This window comes from Mus musculus, chromosome 11 (assembly GCF_000001635.26).
Source record: "Mus musculus strain C57BL/6J chromosome 11, GRCm38.p6 C57BL/6J".
NCBI classification, from domain to species: Eukaryota; Metazoa; Chordata; class Mammalia; order Rodentia; family Muridae; genus Mus; species Mus musculus.
This window is the reverse complement of record NC_000077.6, coordinates 69,245,450-69,263,770: the sequence shown is the minus strand read 5'-3', so window position 1 is coordinate 69,263,770 and position 18,321 is coordinate 69,245,450. Positions and strand designations below refer to the sequence as shown.

Below are 18,321 nucleotides of genomic sequence, written 5' to 3'. Positions count from 1 at the left end.
ACAGACCAGACTTGTCTAGACCTAAAGACTGTCTCAACAACAACCTCTCCTCAAATGACATGTGTTGGTGAGATCATAAAGTTTTATGATTAAATTTTGGTTATTTGTGTGTGCCATAGTGTGTGTGTGTGTGTGTGTGTGTGTGTGTGTATGTGTGTATGTGTGTGTGAGTGTGTGTATGTGTACCATAGTGTGTGTATGTGTGTGTGTATGTATGTGTGTGTGAGTGTGTGTGTACCATAGTGTGTGTATGTGTGTGTGTATGTATGTGTGTATGTGTGTGTGAGTGTGTGTGTGTACCATAGTGTGTGTATGTGTGTGTGTGTACCATAGTGTGTGTATGTGTGTGAGTGTGTGTGTACCATAGTGTGTGTATGTGTGTGTGTGTATATGTGTGTGTATGTGTGTGTGTGTATGTGTGTGTGTGTGTATGTGTGTGTGTATGTGTGTGTGTGTGTATGTGTGTGTGTATGTGTGTGTGTATGTGTGTGTGTGTGTGTGAGTGTGTGTGTGTGTGTGTGTGGTGTAGGTTAGAGGACAGCTCATGGGAGATGGATCTTTCTGTCCAATCCACCACTTGGGGTCCAAGAACCTACCTCAGTTCCTGAGGCTTGCCGGCAAGTGACAGCAGACACCTTTACACACTGAGCCAGCACTGCAGCCCATACGCTTTAAAGTCAGGAATACCAACGGGAATCCTTGTTGCTCCACCAACTTCAAGGTGCTCTGCATAAAACATGTTCAATAAGTTTGTTTTTGAAGGAATTTCCCTCTCCCTGGTATATTGATTTGAAGAAACGTTGAAAGTCAGAGGGTAAACATGGTGAGAAACTTCTCCTTGAATTGTCTGAGGCTCCATAATCGCTTATTCTAATAAAGAACCGCAAAGTCCCTCTGACTGGGGTCCAAGGTCATATGCACATGAGTAGCTGAAGTAGTCAAGGGATGGAGGTGACATTTCCTTAGCATAGAAACGTGTGCGATGTCTCTGAGACTTGCTGCTGAGTCCTAGTGGGCTGGGTTCAGCTCAGAGGGTGTGGGAACATGACAGGGACTAACATTCAGCTGGAGTGTGCAATGTCTGGACAGATCTGTCTTGAAATGGCTCTGTCTCCCTTGCAGGGAGTTCTAGGGTTGGACATCTTGACTGGAGAGGCATCCCTAGCCTTGGGGAGCCATCCCTAGCCTTGGGGAGGCATCTCTAGCCTTGTGTGTATACAGTGTGGAGTACTTGGTGGGTAAAAGGGACTAGCCCTTTAATTAGTGCTGGCTGACAAGTGTGCTGGCTTGGACAGAGCCTCTGTGTGGAGGACAGGCTCCAGCTATGGCACCCTCTGCAATGGCCACTGGGATTTTGGAACAGAAACTCTACGTTGTTGAGACAATGATACACAGCTTGGGTGTGCATACATGAATAGGAGAGATGACATCACAGACAGAAAGGACACTCGAGGGCCATTAACCACCGAGGACTCAGAGTAAGGGACAGTAACTTGTTGTGGTTGTCATTATTATTAAATTTGGTGGGGGGGGGGCGGTTAGGCATGATGGGGCACGCCTTTAATCCTAGCACTTAGAAAGAGGCAGAGGCAGGTGAAGACTGTGAGTTCAAGGCCAGCCTGGTCTATATAGTGAGTTCCAGCATGACCAGAGCATGTCTTAAAAATAATCTTGAAAATAAAAGTTAATGTTTAGGTATTTTGCCTGGATGTGTGTCCATCCACGTGCATGCCTGGTGCCTGCAAAGACCAGACAAAGATGTCGGGAGTTACAGACAATCACAATCCACCATCTGGGTGCCAGGAACCAAGCCCTGGTCCCCTGGAAGAGCAGCAAGTATTCTTAACTACTGAGGCATCTCTACATGTCTGAAAGGATGAAGCTAAATGGTACTGAGACCATTCCTGCTTTTTGGGGGGGGGGTTAATATAAGGTCATATATATCCCAGCTTCCCCTCCAATTCATCATTCTCCTGCCTCCACCTTCCAGGTGTAGGGATTGTAGGTGAGCACACCGTGACTGGTTTATATGACGCTGAGAGTCAAACCCAAGGTTACATGAGTGCTACCAACTGAGCTGCATCCCCAGCCGCTACTGCTTACGGAATCCGACCAAAAGCCAAATAGAAGTTCTCGGATTTGAGTGGCGCTGCTCTGTAAGACAGATGGTCATGGGCTACGATCGGCCCAGATGTATGGACTCACTGTTAGTGACCAAGTAGGACTCCAGGGATGTGCCATTTGTTGTTGACAATGATTTTGAAACCAAGCCATAAACCAGCAACTTCCCTCTTGCTAAAAGCTGTCTAAGCTATTTGTCAGGTTACAGCCTCAGAGACCTTGGGAAGTGAGTGGCACCATACATCTCCATAGGGGGCAGAACTTGAGAAACAAGAACAAGCTCTCGTGGGCCCACGGTGGAGAGGCGACCTGCCAGCTGCCACACCATTGGACCGGGGCTCTGTCCAAGCTTCATCTGTCATAGCCACTGGGCACAGGTGATTCCACTTACACTCTCTGTTACTAGTAGTCAAGTGTCCTGTTCTCTGGGGTCACTTCAGTTCCTTTCTACTGACTATTTAACCAACAGGGAGATTGACCCCTGTCTCCTTGGCAGTCAACCTACATTGAAGGTCCTTCATCCTGCAAGATCCAGGGCTAAACTGTTGCTTCTTTGTACCTCAGGCAGAGAACTCTTGTTTGGGAACGATTTTCTGGATCTTGTATCTTTCCACATTGCAACACAGTCATGTGAACATCAGCCATGATTCTAATGTTCAGTGTCTCACAGAAACAGGCCTTGTGCTGATAGTCACATGACTTAGGAAAAAGACAGGCCTGGGGAATGAACTAGAATTAGCTTGTTCCTATTTTACCAATCTCTGAGAAGCCCAAACTATGGGGAGACTCTACACAGAAGTACAGAGGTCCTTACCGCTGGGCAATCAGAAATCACAGTTGTTAGCCATCAGTCATGATGTCCAACAAGCAGGACATGGATGGAGCTGCCCAGGTTAGCCCAGTTATTGCTTTAAGCCACCAAATATCAGAGTCTTATATTTCTGAGAAACAAGTAGACAGATTCCTGACATTTTCAGTTCTTGATGCTCTGGGGATCCTTCAGGGCTCACTGCTCACCCCGTGACTCTGCCGGGGCTTGGGTTGCTGTGCCTTGCAAGGTCGGCCACTCCCCACCCACTCCCCCTACTTCCAGAATGCTCACCCCCCCTTGAGTTTCTAACTTCTATTCTTCTTGACCCTAAGGGTTTATGCCTTCTAAATTTTTGTTCTCTCTTTCATTTATTCATTTATCTTTTTATATAAGGGTGTTTTGTCTGCATGTAGATATGTGTACCACATATGACCCTGGTGCTGCAGAGACCAGAGGAGGGTATTGGGTTCCCTGGGACTGGAGTCACAGACTGTTGGGAGATGCCATGTGGGTGCTGAGTCAAACCCAGAGTCTCTGGGAGAGCAGCAGCCAGTGCTCTTAACCACTGAGTCATCTCTCTGGCTCTTGGTTTATGACTTTAAAAATTCTTTTGTTGTAATCTGAGTGGGAGCGGAGAGACAATTTCATCTGGACACTCTGCTTGTTCAATCTGAAGTTTCTTCCTCTCTCTCTTTTTCTCTCCCCCCAACACCCTTATACCCCCAACAAGGTTTCACTTGTAGCTCTAGTTTACTGGGATAGCCTTGAGCTCACAGAGATCCACTTGCTTCTGCCTCCCTCTGCTGGGATTAAAGGCTTGCACCACTCCACCTGGGCTAACTTCTGTGCTAACTATTTTTGCCGAACACTCTCATCCTAGACTCTGTAAAGCCCAGAGCTGGAGTCTGAGCTCAGCATCCTCTTTGCTCTTTGAGGGGCTTCTCATTTCTCTCTCCCACCAGGCCCCCTGAAGTCTGCCACCACTCCTTGAGCAACAGGACACCCTCTACCCCACCAGTGTTTGAGCTTTTTATTCTAGTGACAGCGGCATCCCCACACACCCCGGCCATCCTTTGGCTTTTTGCTTGTCTAGTTTTCTCCTCCATTTTCAGCAGACCTGCCAGCATCCCCTTAGCCACAAGCCAAACCCTGACTGTGTCACCTCCCAGTGCCACAACGCCGAAGTCATCACTGTAGACTGCCCATTCGTCACACTTCAAGGAAGGAGTCTCTTTGGGTGTGAAGCTGATCCTGAGACCTGTGTTGGTCTCACGAATCCCTCTGTGTGTCTTGGGTCTTGCCCATCCTCTCCTTCCAGCCTGCTCTCTGAGGGCTGTGCAGTGCCCTCCCACTCAGCCATCCTGGTAGCAGAGCAGGGTTTATGTGGCTTTCTCAGTTCTTGTCACCTGGGTCACATTGGCTCCACCGTTAGCCCTATGTAACTCGGGCTAACCCATCACATTGCCTGGTGACAGAGTTAGGTTTCAGGGTGAATCCTTGACCAAGATAGACCAGTTTCTATTGTGGTGGCTCATGCATACAACTCCCTTGTGGATGTTGAGGTAAGGTTACAGAGATTTCTAGGGGAGCGTCCTGCATTGAAAGCTGAACTTTAGACGTTCGTTGAAGTCTCCAGGCAAGTAGGGCTATTTTAACTTAAGTCTGGGAGGATGAGAGGCTGGAGCCTCGCAGCCACATCTGCCACCATGAAAGGAGACTCTCCTTTGTGTGCCTCCATACCAACCTGCTAGGCAAGATGTGTCCACTAATGCAATAGTGACATGATTGTCATGGGGGTAACCACCTGTGTCCCGAGAGGATCTGAGGTCTGCCACACAAGATGGCATTCATACTTGATACTTTGGACCCGGTTCAAAGTCCGTAGCTGGAGAGGCCCTAGGCCCTCAGGGTGAATACACTACTTCTGTCTTGCTAAGTCTTGTCAAACCACCTCCTAAATATTTGTGTTTATACTCATAGGCCAGTGTTGCTCCTAGTTGTGTCAAAGAAGGCTCTCTTCTCAGTGAATGATGCTTACTGCAGATTCATGGCTGGTCAAAATGCTGAGAGTGACTGTTGAGTGCTCAGTTATCAACAGGATATCCAGATCATCCTGCCAAGGTGAGGGAACATCACAGAAGAGGAAAGTGGAAAGAAGGTATGAGCCAGAGGATGGGGAGGGAAGCTGGGAAGTGCTGTTCTGGGCGTGAGATGGCCACTGCACTCAGGAACCCATAGCCATTGCACTTGGACTACACAAGACTGGAACTGCCAGCATTCACTCACGGGTGGGGAAGGGCTCCCCCTATGGGCAGCCAATGTTGCTGCGGGGAAGGGAGTCCTTATCTTGCTTGGGTGATGAAGCCACCCACTAGTGAGGTGTGTGTACTTATGCAGGTGGCCCTGGTTAAACATACTGGGCCACAGAACAAAACTAAACACACAGTGATGGAAGGGGGGCTTGTGGGGAAGACTGGGGTAGGAGGAAGCTAAGAAAGAGAATGCGTGTGTCCGGAATGTATTATATACATGTGTGAACTTGTCAAAAAATGAATTTTAAAAAGTAAATAAAGGTAAGCCTCGTGGTCAACAAAGCCGGTTACAGGGGAAGAGTCAAACCCGATAACCCCAGAGTTGTCTACCTGGAACCAGACCGGCCTACAGTCAGGTTCCCTGCCCTACCCAGGACGCTCTTCTGCCTTCTCTAAACCCACTGTCCAGAGAATCATGTTCGAAAGTGGCTCAAGAAAGACATAAAGCAACAGTCTCTAAAACAAAACAAAAACTAACCCAACCCAAAACAAAACAAAAGAAAAATATAAATAAATAAATAACTTAAACATGGTCTACAGCTCCCCCTGGTGGACAATATTGTTTTTTTTCAGAGTCTAGATACCAGGACTCCACCCTAAGGCCTGGTAGTCTGCATACAGTACATCTAGATCAATTTAAAACATCTTTCTTGATTCAAAAGCATGCAGTTGCTGCTATTTATAGTCCTGATCACATCGCATTCCCACAATACTTTGTGGTTTGAAAGTACAATTCCAAAGAAAACATGTCGGGATTGTGCAGTTAATTGAGAATGGACTAGAACGTCAGGAATCAACTGTCATAACTATCCAAAAAGATAAAAAGATGATGGAATAGAAACGACACTGAAAATGTAAGGCCTTGGAAAATTACAGCTCAGTAACTTCACTGATGCCAGGTTTCGTACCTCTCACTTGCCTCTCGTCTCTGAAACCTATCACACGCAAATGAGCAAACAGAGACAGACAGCAATGAAACTGCAACAAAGCTGATCGTTTCCAGCAAATTCAAAACTGGAGAAGATACGTCAGGAGAAAAAAAGAAGGAAAGGGCTGTTTTCCTGTTGAGAGTCAAGTTGTCCTAGGCTCAAGGGAGGCTCCTGGGAGGCAGATGGGCCTAAGGGTCCCGGGTGGCAGAGTTTCTGAGCTGTAGGACCCTAGGAGGAAGATCTGTTATCTATGGTCTGGCCCTGTGGTCAGCCAGAGAAGGAAGCTTGCTGAAAAGCCTAAAGAGGCAGGTGCAGCCCTCTGCAAATCCCAGCTGTCACTCCAACCCAGTGGCTGCCTCTGCTGCCCTCCTGCCACCACCACCACTCTGATGTCAGCTCCCACGAGGGAAACTGAGCCCCAGAGAGAGCAGTATTGCCTTATTATGGTCTCCACAGAACCATGGGCAAAGGAACCCTGGGTACACATGGTCTCTACAGACTGCTCAAGCCTGAGGCATCAGAGCCTTACCTCTGGGGATGCCCTTGGTGGCGGATCTGCAAGAGAATGGACTCCTGCGCTATCATACAGTCCGGGCTGTACTGAGGGAAGAAGACAGCCTGCCAGTGCAGGAAGCTAAAGATGATCTGTGGACACGGTCAGGGAATCCACACCATCTCTAGAGCCTCAGCCTACACCTTCTCTCCCAAGCCTTTCAGAACCATCATCAGTCCTGGAAACCGTGGGTAAGGCAGAGCAGTCTCAGCATCCCGATTCCCCCCTGTCCATACCATTAAGGGCGGAGACTTGGATTGTAGCAAACAGCTTGTAGTAGTAAATGTGTATCATCGAAGTGTAGCAGCAGTGGAAACAGAAATGGGATTCAGTGTGTGTACCAACGCAGAGATGCGCTGGTGGGAAAGCCGGAGGACAGCAGCTCCTTTTACATAAGGTACCCAGAACAGGCAAACTGCTAGAAAACAGAGCAGTCGGATAGGATAGTAGGGAGAAGTAGCCACTGTAGACTAGGCCCAGTTTTCTTGGAGATGATATCTACAGTGACGGTGATCATGCAAAAATGTCAGTTGCTTAACTACCATTGAACTGTACATTTATAAATGGTAAAAATTGAAAAATTTATGATATATATATATATATATATATATATCCATTTGCTGAAGAAAAAGAAGCAACCAGAGAATAAAAAATTCTTGGAAATTTAGAACATAATGGCAAAAATGGAAAACTAAAGAGGAGCAGGGAATCATGAGAAGGGCTGCTTTAAAATCAGCATGACTCAGAAAGGCATCCAAGGAAAAAAACCCTGAGGACTCTATTTGGATTCATAATTATTTCCATCTTTAGTCAGTTCTATTTCCAAACAATTCTGTGGTCTCAATCTAAAAAGAAAAGAAAAGAAAAAAAATCAGGCACAAACTCAAAAGTACAGTGTTTATTCCACAATGTAAAAAAAGTCCTTGGGTTGTTGAGATGGTTCAGTGGGTAACGGTGCCTGTCACACAAGCCTGCCCTTCTGAGTTTGATTCCAGAAATGCTTGGAAAGGCAGGAGAAAACTCACTCCACCAAGATGTCCTCTGACCTCCGCATGTGTGAGCACACACATGTTAATAAAATAACTCAATATAATAATAATGATGATGATGATGAAACATCTTCTGCACCATCCCTCAATGTGAAGGCAAGCAGGGGGACCTTAACAGAAATAGGGGCGAGACCTAGGGGAGATGCCAAACGGAGGAAGAGCTTGACTGTTTTTAATTGGGGGTGGGGGTGGTGAGCGCAGTTGCTCATGGAAGCCAGAAGAAGATGGATCCCATGGTGCTGGGTTACAGGTGACTGCTAACCACCTTCTATGCGTGCTGGGAACCACTCCTGCCCTGTGCAGAATTAGAGTGTTGAGCCTACATCTCTCTAATGTTCCCTTGCACACCACCCATTTATGTTAGATATGATCTCACACATAGCCCAGGTTGGCCTGAACACACATAGCCCAGGCTGGCCTGAAAACTCACCACAATCCTCCTGCCTCAGCTTCCCAGATTATGCAATTACCATCCTGAGACACCACACCCAGCAAGAGCATGACTTCTTTTTTTTTAATGAAGCCAAATTGGAGTTATTATTTTTAGTGAAGCAGGATTGGAATTTAATAAAAATGTTTAATATACAAGTGGCTAGAATTCCATCCAGGAAGGAGCAATGAACACTATCTACCACTCCCCACAAGGTCCCAGTGGCAAACTGAGGCGTGATGCTGTCAAAAGTTTACTCTGTGGAACCAATGGGGTTTTGTGCTTCCTTACAGAGCACAGGTAAGGGGTTACTTAGAGGGGTGACCACTCCTCCTCCAATAGTCTGCGCCCGAAAATCCCTTCCTGGCATGGATGAAGACTTCCCTGCTGCTGACAGATGGAGTCTTCTCCTATACCCCACCTCCCCCATGTACGCTAGAGGCTAGAAGGCTAGAGTCTAGCCCCTTCCTGAGACCGTGTGCATTAGGGCATACAACAGGTGGTAGGGAGCAGCTGGCTGCTCAGTTGAGGGTCTCATGATCCTCCCTGTTCCTCTGTGAGGGGGTCTAAGCAGTCAGAGGTCCAGCTGGGACAATCCTTTTGCAAGGGGGCACAGCTGAAGTACTCATGTGACTCCCTGGCTCTGAGGATGGCACTCACAATAATAGGCTTAAGCGAGCCGGTTAAGAGAGAATGGAGTGCTAGAGAGATGGTTGAGCAGTTTAGAGCGCTGACTGTTCTTCCAGAGGACCCAGGTTCAATTCCTAGCACTAGCAAATCAGCTCACAATTGTCTAACTCCAGTTCTGAAGGGTCCGATGCCCTCTTCTGGCCTCTGCAGGTACGAGGCATGTAGTACAGAGATAAACATGCAGACAAAACATATAGAGACAAACAAAATAAATCTTGGTGGGCAGTGGTGATACATGTCTTTAATAGACGAATATGCAGGCAAAGCATATAAAAACGTATAAAAAATAAATTTCACTGGACAGTGGTGGTGCATGTCTTTAATCCCAACACTTGGGAGGCAGAGGCAGGAGGATTTCAGTGAATTGGAGGCCAGCCTGGTCTGGAGAATGAGTTCTAGGACAGACAGGGCTACACAGAGAAATTATGTCTTGAAAAACCAAAAAAAAACAAAAATTAAAAAAAAAAATAAAGAAAGGTCCTGAGAGTACGCGTGTGGGTTCCTAGAAGAATCTCCAAGACTCTTACTCTTTTGTTTTGTTTGCTTTTATTATTACTATTATTTTAAAGATTTATTTATTTATTTTATTTATATGAGTATACTGTCACTGTCTTCAGACACACCAGAAGAGGGCGTCAGATCCCATTACAGATGGTTGTGAGCCACCATGTGGTTGCTGGGAATTGAACTCAGGACCTCTGGAAGAGCAGTCAGTGTTCTTAACCACTGAGCCATCTCTCCAGCTACTTTTATTATTTTTAAGTGTGTGTGTGTGCGTGCTCGAGGGACAAATGTGAGTTCAGGAGCCTGTGGTGTTCAGAAGAGTGTGTCCAATTTCCTGAAGCTAGAGAGTTAAAAGTGGTTGTCAACTACCAGACATGGGTGCTGGAGACCAATCTCAGGTCCCCTACAAGAGTAGTGCATGCTCTTAACTCTAGAAAAACATGTGTCACCATGTAGAAAGCTATCCCTTGGAGAGAGGCAGAAGAGAGGTGTCAGGCACGTTGCTATTCTCCCTGCTCAGTTTGGAACTGGGGACTTCTGTGTGGTGGAAACGTCCAGCCTGTAGACGAGAGCAAGGAGCAGGGGGTGGGGGATGGGGGGGTGGGGGGGTGGGGGGGGGTGGGGAGGCTTGGAACCAGAAGTGTATCAGGGAGCTGCATCCAACGGGGATTAGGACAGGAGCAGAGATGGGGGAGGGGACAGGTCTGCCACCTCAGGTCAGGGACCAAATAAGGTTAGTACAGGCACTGGCTCCATCCCGACTGTGCTCAGATGGGAAAAGCAATGGGAAGATAAAGGAAGGTCCCGTGGAAGACGCGCGTGTCTGTCTACTCCAAAGACACATCTCCTTTGGAGGAGACAGGGCCTCCAGTAATTCTTAAGCTGTCCTTTGTCCCCCTGCCCATGGGGAGAAGAGAAAAAGAGACTGGTCACAGGAATAAAGCGTCGACACATCAGAGACATCTGGTGTGCCGTGTACATTTATAGCTCGGCTCCACAAACACGAATCAGAAGGACGCAGTGGGTCGTGGGGTGAGGGGCAGTGGTGTGGGGAGGCAGCCAGAAACCACATGGCTGAGTCTTAACTGCTACTGCTGCATGTTTGAAAACTTAATGCAGTGACTAAGAGAGGCATTTAATCTCTGGAGCTCCGGGGCCAGCATGATAGTTCAGAGGGTTAACGCACTTGCTTCCAAGTCTGAGGACATGAGGTAGAGCCCCAAGACCCACACATGGCAGGAGGAGAAAACTGACTCTTGCAAGTTGTCCTCTGATTTCCACTGCATACAACTACAAACATACACAGAAAAAAAAATCTGTAAAAAAAAAATAGATCTTTCTAAAATTCTAGAGCTATCTGGGTATGGTAGCTTATGCCTATAATCCTCAATACTTGGGCAGCTGAGGCAGGAGAATTGAAAGTTTGAGACTACTTTGGGATATAATGAATTTTAGTCCATCCAGGGCTACAGTGTGAGACCTACTCTCAAATCTTAAAGACTAAAACAACTATTAAAAGAATAAAATAAGGTCTAGAGTGATGGCTCAGTGGTTAAGAACACTCACTGCTCTTCCAGAGGTCCTGAGTTCAATTCCCATTGTTTTTCCCATCTTGAACCACATGGTGGCTCACAACCATCTGGAATGGGATCAGATGCCCTCTTCTGGTGTGTCTGGAGACAGCTACAGTGTATTCATATAAATAAAATAAATAAGTGGGGAAAAAGAATAAAATATAATACTCTGGCTGAAAAGATTACAACTGAGACTCTTTTACTAACCTGGGGGTACTTATGGCTTATAAGTTATACCTTAATCATTTTTTTAAGGAAAATCTTGTAGTGTGTGCTCTCTCCATCAGTCTGTCAACTCTGCACAAGTTGCTGCTTTGGGCTCCCTCTCAGCATGGTACCCTCATGTTATCCACTGTGTGCTGAGACTTATGCTCTAGCCTGTGGAGCCACAGACCATCATTCCTGCCATTATCGAAGCCCCACCTAGACTCCAGAGTAGGGGGCACCAGTACTCAAAGGGAAGTGCCAAAACCACATTGTGGGATACAGGGAATGGTGCTGTGGCCGTCATTAGAGAATCCAGCTATCCACAGCTCACCCTCTGGCCACAACAATTCACATCCCTCCCATATAAAAATACAAGTCTCATCCCACTGCGGCATCGCTAGGGAGTCTAGGATTTCAGCAACCAAATGAGGCCCAGATGAGAAGGAGGTTTCACACATGAGGTTCACCAACTTTCAGAACTCTGGAGTGTCTGTTCTCAATTTAAAAAATGAGATCTAGGGCTGCAAGATGGCCCAGTGGGTGGAAACACAAGAGATATCGACTTCAATCGCTAGAGGAGACTCCCCTGGCTTCCAGGAGTGCCGTGCTGCATCCTCTCAGATGAATACAGGAATGCGATTTTGAAGTCAGATCTGCCCAACCTGTGGCGTGGCCAAGAGTTCGCTCTGAAATTCCAGTAACATCTTTACAGCCTGCCAACATACCTGGAATAACTTCTGTGTTCTTGGGAGCACATGGGTCTGAAAAGGCTCTGGGCAGCCGGTAAAGATGCAGTAAAGATGCAACACCAGCTTTTAGTGTCTGGCTGTTTCCAGGACTTGGATATCCCCAAAGATGGAGCCTCCCTCTTCAGGCTTCGTTCAACTTTGTTATTTATTGCATACACACAACGTCCCGCTTGCATGTATGCCTGCAGGCCAGAAGAGGGCGCCAGCTCTGTTGGTTGTCAAGAACTGAACTCAGGACCTCCGCGGATGAGCACTCCGTGCTTTTAAGCGCGGAGCCCCGTCAACTTTCCACTTTAGAAAGTATACAGCAGTGCTTGGATTTAAGCTGTTTATGTTATAGGAAATTGAAGTGTCGAGAGCAACCTCTTTTAAACTGGACACAGTTGAGAAAAGGCTAAAAAGATATTGTGAGGTATGAAGGTGCACATGCCTTCAATCCCAGAGCCTGCACGGGCAGAGGCAAGTGGAACTTGGTTGAGTTGGAAGCCATTTTGTTTATTCAGAGAGTTCCAGACCAGCCAAGGCTGCATAGTGAGGTCCTGCCTAAAACAGGAGAGGGGGCTGGAGAGAAGGCTTGGTGGTTCAGAGCTCTTCCAGAGGACCCGGGTTTGATTCCCAGAACCTACAACTCCCTTTGACTCTAGCTTCAGGAGATCCAGTGTCCTCTTCTGGCTTCCAGAGGTACCTGCCCCCATTATACACACAGACACATATACTCATAAACAAATAAAAAAATATAGTAGTGTTTTAGTTGCATTTTGTTGCCGTGATACAAACACTCCAACGATGGTAACTTGGGGAGACAATGTTTATTGAGCTTATATTTTCAGGGAAGGCCAGCAGGGATATGGAAGAAGGCTGCTCACTGGCTTGCTGGCCCGCTGGCTCACTGGCTCCATCTCTGAACCATGCTTAGCTGTCTTATACAACCCAGGACCACTTACACAGAAAATGGAGCTGTCCATAGGGGGCTGGACTCCCCCACATTAATTAAGACAACCAAGAGATCAAGATAATCTCTCACAAACACATCCCCAAAGGAACCTGATAAAGGTATGTACTTGCCAGGTCATGGTGGCAGCGACAGAAGTGTCTGTACACACCTTTTTTCCCAGCCCTCTGGAGGCAGAGGCAGCCAGGTCTCTGAGTTCCAGGCCAACCTGGTTTACAGAGTGAATCTCAGAACAGCCAGGGCTACACAGAGAAACCCTGTCTTGAAAAATGAAAATAAAACAAAAGAAGATAATGACTCAATTAAGTCTCCCCCTTTTTCAGGTATCCAGCCGTGTTCAGTTGGATTTGAGGCCTGCCCCCATGGGAGGGAATTCAGACTTGGTACTGAACACACGCCCGAAAGCCCAAGACTGAGGAGCCCAAGGCTCTTAGGGAAGAACTCTGACTAATGTTTTACTGAATGGCCATGTTGTCAAACTGCCTTCCAAATATTTGTGTTTATACCCATAGATTTGTGCTCTCTTCACCTTGGCCACGGAAGCTTCAAGGACAGCAGGCAGTGCAGAGACTCATAACTGCTCCAAGAGCTGAGAACTAATGGCCTTGGTGCTCAGTCCTAAATGGGACATCTGTGTCAGCCCCACCCCCAAGTCAGGGAAAACCTCAAGTGAAGAAACAGAAAGAACGAGGGTCAGAGGCTGTGGGGGGAGTGCTGTAAAGATGTGACGGCCATTATATGGTTTCCTGAACAAGATCAAGTCAGCCCAAACCCCAACATGGAGGAGGGTGGAAGTGTGGGGGACATGGGGTGCTCTCAAGGCCCTAGCAGAGGAGCTATTGACAGTTGATGGCTGCTGAAGAAGGCAGATTTAATTTTCTTTGGGGGTGTGGTCCCCATTGGATAGCCCGCACCCATGTTCTAAATGGAATCAGTGAGTTTTTTTTTTTTTAAAAAAACAGACATGAGGTGGGAGGGGAATGTGTTCAGGGTGGGGGCTAGAAATGAATAACATACATGGTATACGAGTATAGAGCTGTCAATAAATAAAATTATTAATTAAAAATAAATATTTTAATATTTTCAAGAAGGACATTTTTGGAAAAGAAATACAGTGAGACATAGGGAGAGGACAATTATATTAGCTTGCTAAAAGCATTCTTTATATTTCAATAATGAAACAGTATGTTACTGCCTTTTTTATTATTATTATTATTGTTATTATTATTATTTTTCGAGACAGGTTTCTCTGTATAGCCTTGGCTATCCTGGAACTCACTCTATAGACCAGGCTGGCCTCAAACTCAGAAATCCGCCTGCCTCTGCCTCCCAAGTGCTGGGATTAAAGGCGTGCGCCACCACCTCCCGACATGTTACTGCCTTTTATTAGACAGAAGAACTAATGGAACAAAAGAAAAAACTCCAGAAATACATACAGATGCACTCAGGGGTATTCTTTATGATGAAAATGGGGGGGGGGGTGTAATTATTCAGCAGGCTGATCAGGCTGAAGGAAAAAAGACTGGCGACTCACCCGATGACTCACTCCAGAAAAGGACTGCTGTGGTGGTGCACTCAGGAGGCAGTGCCAGGTGGATCTCCAGGAGTTCAAGGCCAGTCTAGGCTTCAAAGAAAGTTCCAGGACAGCCAGAGCTATAGAGAGAGACCCTGTCTCAAAAACAAAACAAAACTAATAGTTATTATTATTTATGTATTATTAATTATTATATGAATCATATATTGTATGATAAAATTAATTACTAATTATACTTTCAATTATTAGTATTTTATTGTATATTATGTAACTATTGTGTATTGTATTGTTTATTATATTATTAATATTTTATTTATTTATTTATAAGTATTATTATTATTATTCAAGTAAATAAAAATAAATGAAGGACGAGAAAACCATTACTTGAACATAAAGGTGAGGGTGCAGGTCCGTGAAGGAGACACCGGAGAACTTGCTTGTACATCAGCTTCTTTAATACAAATGCTGAAAGACTGCACCTAATGCTAGGCATAGTGGTGCACTCCTTTAATTCCAGCACTTGGGAGGCAAAGGCAGGTGGCTCTTTGTGCTTTCAAAACCAGCTTGGTCTACAGAGCTAGTTCCAGGACAGCCAGGACTACATAGTGAGACCCTGTTTTGAAAATGTAGCCCCCTTCCCAAAACAACAGACTGCATTTATCAACATGGTTAGCAAACATCAGCCCACATGTAGAACAAGCAGAAAGCATTTAAACGGATTGTCTTCCCTAAATCCTATCCTCATCCCAGTTCTCAGGGTCCCCACAAGCCAGGCTCAGCCACCAACTCCAGTATGCCAATTAAAGCAAGAAGCAAGCAGAAACCAAGGAAAGATTGATTTTATTCAGTCTGCGCTACAATGTGAGACTCCACCCAAGAGGGGAAGAAAAGACTGGGCTGGAGAGAGTTCAGTGGTTTACAGTGCTCACAGAGGGGAGCTCTCAGGAGCACCATGTAACAAGGTGTGAAAAAATGTCTGATTCCACCGTGAGGTGAGCTCACATCTCTTCTGGCCTCTGTACACAGAGATGTGTGCACCTGCACAGGTGTGTGCATACACTCACAGAGACATGCACACAGCCAGCCAGCCAGCCAAACAAACAAATGTTTAAGCGTTTTCTTACACACTTGTGTATATAGAAGGACACACACACACACACACACACACACACACAGAGTCCTGGCCATTGAACTCTAAGCTATACATATGCTAGCAAGAGCTATGCTGCTGAGCTACATTCTAGCCCTGGCTTCTTTAATTCCCAGCATCACACACAGAGGCAGTACATAAAAGTTGTCTGTTTTCTTGTGTATGAATTTTAATAGCTATTAGCAGTGTTGGGGAGATAGCTCAGTCAGTAGAGTGACTGCTGAGTCATCTATATCACAGCCCGTGTTAGTCTGGGGTCTCCAGTGCGTCAGAGCTGATGGAATGAGCTCCGTGTAGGAGACGTGTAGGAGATATTAGAGTGGCTCACAGGCTGTGGTCCAGCTAGTTCAATGGTCCTCGCGCCCAAGAATCCAATAGCTCACTGTCCTGTCGACAAGGCTGGATATCTCAGCTGGTCTTCCGTAAGCACTGGGACTCCAAAGATGAGTCTCCCCACTGCAAATGATCGAGTCAAGGAAAATCCCTCACGGGTGCTTGGGGTTTAGGTAGTTTCAGATATAATCAAGTCCACAACCAAGACGAGCCAATGCACATCGCTTCTCTCGAGGCTCGAGGATGACTGTGGAAGGAGGGATAGAAAGAGTGTGGAAGCCAGAGACAGTGGATGACAGGACGACTGTTTTCCAGACGCCGCAGGGCAGTTGCATGTATGAACCCACAGTGACTGACGGGATGCACGAGATCTGCACAAGTTCAAGTCGTACAAGATGCCAGCATGGACTGAGGAGGCGACCGAGGTGTCCCACCCCGAGCTGAGGAGCTATTGAGAAAGGAGGAGATGGCTTTCTTTAAGAGTATGACTGGAGAGATGGCTCAGTGGTTAAGAGCACTGACTGCTCTCCCACATATATGAAATAAATATGGCCTGAGCAAACAGGGCTGGAGCGAGAAAGTGGGGCTGGAGGATGACCCTTGCTTGGCCTAACACCTTCCAGGGACTGTCCTGGATTAGGTGTGGACTCCATGGGTTTAAAAGAGTGGACACAAAGTTAGGTGGGCATGGAATATGTGGTGAATCCAGGAATATACAATGCATGGAAAATCTCAGTTAGTAAAGCAAGGGGGTTTTTAAAGAGAAGATGTTCTCTACATGAAGGGCAACACTTGAGATTGGCCTCCGGCTTCCACACATACACTCCTGAACACACACACTGACACGTGTATAAGCTGTTAACGGTAGTCGTCTGGCAAGGCCTTTTGGTTTTAGTTATAATGTTCCTGTATGCTTTGATTTGCACGAGGAATATACATTGCTTCTGTGGTCAGAAAACACAGAGATAATTTTAAATTACTTACTGATTGGTTGATGGATGCTGGGGCTTTAACCCTGCAGGAAGCAGAGGAAGCCCCGAGTGTCCTATTGACGAGGTCCCAGTGCCAGACTCATGGGAGCTGGCAAAGCAGTCTCCTGCCTCAGGCTCAGGGAACTGGCGGATCCTTCCACTGGTCCATGGTGGAAAGTCGGCAGTGTGGACAAGAAGTCACTGCGGGTTCCTTTTCCTAGATGTTTGAAGTCTGTCACCGCCACGCCACAGAGACCCCTACTAAAACCAGCCAACTCTTCCCTGCTTTGTATGTAATAAGTTCAAATTCACCCAGGCTGTCTTGTAGTGAGTGTCCTCTGTCAGGGTGAGCACAGTCTCCTAGTCCCAGCCGCTCTGTAAGAGTGTCTGTCATTGTCCCAATTAGGACCCAGCTATGCAGGACATGGTAGAAGCCAGGGCCTCCTGATTCTCTCTCTCTCTCTCTCTCTCTCTCTCTCTCTCTCTCTCTCTCTCCATTTAAGTGGACATGTATATATTTCTATGTCACTTCCTCACTGTTCTGTAGTCAGTATAAACTATAGTGGAATGGAATCTCCTGGTTTCTACCCTCCTCTACTTTAGCTTCAGTGTTGTGTTGTATTGTATCTGTTTGCTTGTTTGTTTTTATTTTGTTTTGTTTTGTTTTAACTCTAACTGAATACGTTTTTTTTGGATCAGTCTCAAGCCAACCTTCTTTGTTTCAAAAGTTGTTTGGGGTTTGGGGGTTATAGCTCACTTCCAGCTTCTTGCCTGTAAAGCCCTGGGCTTAGTCACACACACACACACACACACACACACACACACACACACACACGAGTTGTTTTGCCTCTTTTAAAGACTGTTTTTTTCTTATCTGCTGCAGCAGTGATTCCACAAATAGAAATGAATTCCTTCTGTGAATTCTTCCGTGACTTTGAGGGACCCAGGAGAGGGGCTGAGAAGCAGGAAGAAAGACTGTTTCCCTTTCCTTCCATAGAAAGAGGAACCCAGACCTTCTTCTGTGCTTCCCTGGGCAGCCGAGGCTATTTATAGTCTTTGGATTTAATTATAATTCTGCCCTCTGGTAACTTGGCTTTAAGCCTTGGCCCCACCCTTCCTATAAGAGGACCAGTTCTGTTTCTGTACATTACAGGTTGAATACAAATGATCAGATAAGGAGTATAAGTGAGAGGGGTGAGTGTGGTGGCTGCACAGTGGGCTATGTCATCTTGGAATGAAGACCAGGATAGATTTAAAACATTCCACCCCTTGAGTATAAAACAGTGCAGCAACTGCAAATAAAATAAGTTCAAATGAAAACCCAGCACGTCAGCTCCTCAAATCACTGTTTGATGCAGAAATTCCACTCTTAGTTATACGCTCCAAAGAATGAATTCTTTGTTAAGTTTGCAGTAGCTTTAGTCTCTACAGCAACAAAGTGAAAGCAACTCA

General features: G+C 46.3%; 1 long non-coding RNA gene across 1 annotated transcript; it reads left to right on the top strand.

Annotated features, from left to right (window-relative positions):
- The first annotated feature begins 1,690 nt into the window (after positions 1-1,690).
- Positions 1,691-13,791, top strand: Gm40039. Its single transcript, XR_879967.2, has 4 exons — positions 1,691-1,889; positions 1,991-2,498; positions 4,913-5,053; positions 13,205-13,791. It is a non-coding gene; the product is annotated as a predicted gene, 40039 (long non-coding RNA).
- The last annotated feature ends 4,530 nt before the right edge of the window (positions 13,792-18,321 follow it).